Below are 6,000 nucleotides of genomic sequence, written 5' to 3'. Positions count from 1 at the left end.
TAAGTTCTTTATGGAAAGTAACAGAGAAGCCAAAGAGAAAAGTAGAAATCACTTGTAATTCCGCCAGCATCGATGAGCATTGTTAACGTTTTATAAATATTTGGAACATATCTTTCTTAGCCTTGAGTCTTTCTTTGTGTATGTGTGTGTGTTTGTGTAAACACAGATAGATTTCTTCTTAAAAACAAAACTGGGAGTAGAATGATGGTTACCAGGGTCTAGGGGGTGGAAAAATTGGGGAGATGTTGTTTAAGGGTACAAACTTGCGACTAGTTTATAAATAAGTTCTGGAGATCTAATGCACAGCATAGTGATTATTATCAACAATACTATATTATAAACTTCAAAGTTGCTTAGAGACTAGATCTTAATTGTTCTTACCACAAAAAAGAAATAATTTTGTGATGTGATAGAGGTGTTGACTAACGCTATGGTTGTAATCATATTGCAACATATAAATGTATCAAATCAACACATTGTACACCTTACACCTATGCATTGTCATATGTTAATTATGTCTCAATTTTAAAAAGCTGGAATCATATTATCATGAAGATTTGTTACCTTCTCTCTTGAACTTAACAGTGTATTTGAATATATTTCCACATCATTAAATATTTCTCTATAATATAGTTTTTAATGATTGTCTAATGCATTTAGTTTATAGATATATGCTTTTAAATCTAATTTCTTATTTTCTGTTTTTTACTATAAGAAAAAGTGCTGTAATAAATATTATGGAAGCTAGTAATTTTTTACTCGTTTATAATAATATCTTTGGTATAAATTGTTAAAATTTAAATTTAGGGGGTCAAAAGTTATGCAAAAAGGTAAGATTTTGATACGTCTTAATTTCCTTTCAAAAGCGTTATGTCAGTGTACGTATTTTTTGCAGTATATGCATGTTCATTTTCCAGTATCCTCAAAACTCTTTGGCAAAACAAATGGTACAGCAGTATATAAATGCTACTTTGATTTCAGTTCTTTGTTCATAGTAAAGCTGAACATTTTATATGTTGAATGGCCATTTGTCTTTCTTTTCTTGTAAATTGCTTTTTTGACCCTTTGCCCTTTTTTCTGCCAAAGTGTTCATTTTCCTCAAATTTTTTTGCATAAATTTGTGTGTGCACATTCTTTGTCAGTTGTTAGCTCCCCCTTTCAATTTGATATATGATTATTCTTTTGCATTTTCCTGGAAAGCAATCCTGTATTTCATGTCATATATACATAATTTTGAAATGTTCTCCTACTTTTCAACAGTAATACCTAGCTGTTGACGTTGTTGTTGCTGTGTTGCCTCATTGTAGCAGCTCTATCAGAACACAGCGACACAAGGGTGGGAATAACGTGGACCCTTGTCTTTTTCCTCACCCTAATGGGAATGCTGCTCCTGCACAGGATCTGGGGAGTCCCATTAAATATGATGTGTCATGTGATAAAAGTATCCTTTATTCCTAGTTTACTAAAAATTCTTTTTATTGATAATTGACCTTGAATTGTATCAATTGCACTTTCAGTATCAGTCTGATCATTGGGTTTTTACCACTTGGTGCATTATTCTAATAAATTTCCTTACCTTGATCCAACTCTTACATAAACTCAGTTTGATGATTTTTGACATGCTACTGGACTTATTTTGCTACTTTTTCCCCTCAGATTTTTAGATCTATTTTCATAAGAAGCATAGCATGTGGGTTCCTTTTCCAGAGCTAATTCTTGAAGATTCTTTTTTTTATCATTATCCTACCACCTTGAAAATCGTATAGAAATATATCCAACATTTTCTATGTATAGAAATACTTAAAAAGCATAAGAAATAAAAACTTTACAGGTAAATAATCTGGATCATGCATCTTTGGGGCAAAGAGTTCTCTGAAAACTTTCCATTTTTTCCATTGTGAGTCATTTCAGATTTCATACTTCTTTCAGAATCCATTTAGACTTTTTATAATTTCCAAGAAAGTAATTTAATTCATTCAGATTTTCCAGTATTCTCATAAGCTTTATAGAATATTTTCCATAAAATATTTATATTTATTGCTATGTTCCCTATATATTTGCTGGTGAATACATTTTTTTCTCATTTTCCGTTAGACTTGCCAGAAGTCTTGCTATTTTTTTGTTGTTATTTTTTCAATGAATGTGCTCTTGGAATAATTTTTATTTCTATTCTTTCTGTTTTCTGATTTATCCATCTTATACATTTATTGAGTCCTTCCTCCAGTTGTTATACTCATTTTGCTGGGTTTTTTTTTATAACCCTTGAACTGACTAATAAGCTCATTTATTTTTGGTCTTAGTTAATAATGAAAGCATCTGTGGCTATGAATTTGCCTCTGAGTACTGCTCTGGCCACATGACATAAGAAGTGTAGATGTACATAATTATTATCTACATAATGTACATAATAAAAATAATCTCATTATTAATTTTCAAATTAGTTATAATTACAGATTTCATTTTTTCTATAACCCAGTAATTACTTAGAAAAGTATTTTCTAAGTCCTTTTCAGATTTATCCATAAATATGTATGTATATATCATATTTTAAATAGTATTCTTATTAGTCTCAAGTATATTAATGCATTTTTAATCTTAGCATTTATAAGAGGATGTCTGTACAATGTACCCATTAATCTCCAAAGATATTTCATTAATAACTTCAAATGAGCTTCTAACAATATTCTTTGTAAAGGAATCATGAATGAATATTACACTGTTAGAGTAAATTTCCTTTTTCACAATAAAAGCATTATATGTGACTATTTCATGTTATTTTAAAGCAGAGCTATCATAGTATTAAAGAGCTATGAAATGAAAAATTTCTCAAGGTAATAAAATTTTCATATCAAGATAAAGCAAATTTATGACCACGGGCTGGTGTGTTTATATGTTTAGATTTGTTTGACAACAGCAAAAGAAATTGTCAGATGTGTGGCCCAAAGTGGCATAGTTCAAAATATCAACTTTTATAGGTCCTGTCAGGTGAATAGAAAGACAAAAACTCAAGTGACAAATAAGAGACACTGTCAATAACTTGACTTCAAATCCTTAAATACCACAAGTTACATATCACATAGAAAGTACTAAAAATGAATTAATTGTTAAATAGCTTGATGGAGATCTCAGTAAAATAGATGGAAAACAGAATTATATGCAGGGATTCTTACCATGCAACATGCTGTTTCAACATACTTACACTTTTAAAAATCTTGCACAAATTTAGTGTTTGTTTTGGTGGACAAGTTTTAAGTAGTGAACTTCCACATGCTTCCTATCTATGTAACTTGCTTCATACAATGCTCATTTCAGCAATTCCACATATAGAAGCCTAATAATCTATTAGTAACAGTGGTAACGGTGACAAATAAAGCAGTTTAAATTATTCTAAATATGTTACTATTTACTTCCAATGTTCAGGGTTTAGAGAACGTAGACAAAAAGTTGAGATTACTGTTGCTATGAGCAACGCAAAAGGTACCAAGACTCCAGACAGGAAAAAGAAATTGATTTCTCCATGTTTTTTCGTACTACACAACACTATTGAAAAGCAGTTTCTTGGCACACAACTATTGATCTATTGCTCTGGAGGGTAAATTAAATATGAGATCACATGAAAAGAAAACACATGAATCATTCTTTTGATTCGTGCAAGAGGCCTTTTAAAGTTTATCGGAGCATATGTACACTCCATTTACCTGCAATAAAACAAGAGGCAGGGAGGACCAATGTCGCTTTTGAATTTTGACCCTGAGTATTCTGTTTCATTGTCACAAACAGACATTTACTAAACCTGTAGCACCTAAATCTACTACAGTAAACTGTGAAACCAAACCATTTCAAATGTAACTTTACTCCGTACATTTTTTATTGGGTTTTGGGAAATACAACTGGCTGTGACACATTAAAAGAAATCAAATAAAACCTTTAATAGCTGAACATGGCAACTTTTCATAAGACAAAAACTTTGCACTTTTAAACTAATGGCTCCACTCAATAATTTTATAGAAGTTGTAGAATTTTGAATAAATGTGATCTTTCATCGTTTAAATTGGAATTAAATCGATATACATTATAATAAACAATATCAAGATGTTTATAGCAATTAGTCTGATATTTTCAGTATAATTAGGAGGTAAAACATGTTATTCTCCTTAAATTGTCAGTACTAAGACGCATGGAGAGATAAATTATTTTTGTCTGTCATGAAAAATATTATATTTTAACTCAGTGGTTCTCCACTGGGAGAGGGAGGGTTGGATTTTTTCCTCAAAAAGACATTTTGGCAATGTCTGGAGACATTTTTGGTTGTCTCCAAATGGAGGAGGGGTGCTACTGGCATCTAGTGGGTAGAGGCCCAGGACACTGCTGAACATCCTACAAACTTTAGAAACATTATTTAGGCCTTTATCTGGTACCTTTTCTCTCCTTCTGTTTGGCTTAATGGGAATAACTCACACAAGGAAGAACAGGAGATAAAAGGGAACCAAATATGTTTGTGTGTGTAAAATCAAGCATCCTATAAAATCCTATAAGATTTTAACATTATTTCTTCCATATTCTGAAATTATTATTAAAATAAACTCATTTTTTTTATTAAGATGGCTAATGAGAAAGAATAACTGCCTGGTTGCTGGAGCCCTGAAGCACATATGGGCTTCCAGTCCAAGAGCCCATGGTTAGTAAGTACAGACACATCTAAAACTCACTGTCATTGAATGCTCTTCCTACCTTCCATTGTCCTTCTTCTTGTCTTTTACATTGAAGTCATTCACATTGAAATCTTCATCAGCACCCCAGGGCCTATGTCAGAGAATACAAACTCTTTGGCCTCTAAGATCTGAACCCAACTTGGTTTTTCAGGTGCATCTACACTGATGACCCTTCCCATCTTCCTCTGAGCCATTCCACCAGCTAGTCCTGCAGTGGGCCATGTCCTACCTCTATCCTTTGTGTTCTCATGCTATTTCCTTAACTTGAATACTGTGAGTTTTCATTCCTCACCTTTAAACATCTTAGCCATTGTTACAGGTCCATCTCAATTATCACCTCCTTTGAGAAACCTTTTTCTTTTGTTTTTATTATAGATTTTTATTATTTGTTGTAGACTTGTCCAATCTACTAATTTTTTATTCTCTCCTTCTCCTGTATTCACACGGCATTTTGTTCACATTTGTACACACATCTATCACCAACATGATTTGCTTCTGTGTCTTACAAATTTTAAGTTCCTGGAGAGCAAAGACAATATTTGGATCAATTTTGCATTTCTCATGGGCCATGAATATTTGATAATTTAATAAAATTAAATTGACTTATTTGAATCCAAAATTGGCATTCTAAGAAGCTTGAGACTGTGGAAATGAAGTATCATGAGGTACACTGCAATTTTTATTTTTACATTCCTAGCCAGAGAAAAACAAATTCTAGTATCTTTGGTAAACAAAGAACTCTGGGCTTTGGAATATTTTTGTCTCCACTCCCATACTTTAAGCCCTTTTTAAGGTGAGAAAAAAAATGTGAAGCTACGATATTTGGAAGACTCATCAAATTTTGCAGGCTAATCAACAGCCATAACCATTATGAACTTTGTCTTTTTTTCCACAGGGTAACATTTTACTAGTTCAGAGAAAGTTAATCTCTACTGTTTAGAAATAAAGATTAATTCAGATAAACTGAGTGAGTGTAATTCTGCCAACTTTACATTTCTGAGATAGGAATTGAAAGGACAGCTTCTTAAATGGAATGCATGTGTGCCTGCGTGTCTCATCCTGCGCATGAAGACCAATACATCATAAGGAGTCCCATGTAGTAAAAGCAAGACTTTACTGACATTTCTTCCTACACGTTTAACTCTTTGCACTGTTGCTTGGGTGTTATATTAAGAGTTTTCTCATAGTTTTGGCAAGTCATGATTTTTTTCTAGGCTAAAATTATTGCAGCCATGCTCTAGAGAGTAGTGTTTCTCATCCTTAATCTTCTGTTTGGCTGCCAGTTGGT

Source organism: Equus quagga, chromosome 10, assembly GCF_021613505.1.
Source record: "Equus quagga isolate Etosha38 chromosome 10, UCLA_HA_Equagga_1.0, whole genome shotgun sequence".
Taxonomy (NCBI): domain Eukaryota; kingdom Metazoa; phylum Chordata; class Mammalia; order Perissodactyla; family Equidae; genus Equus; species Equus quagga.
This window is presented reverse-complemented; position numbering follows the sequence as displayed.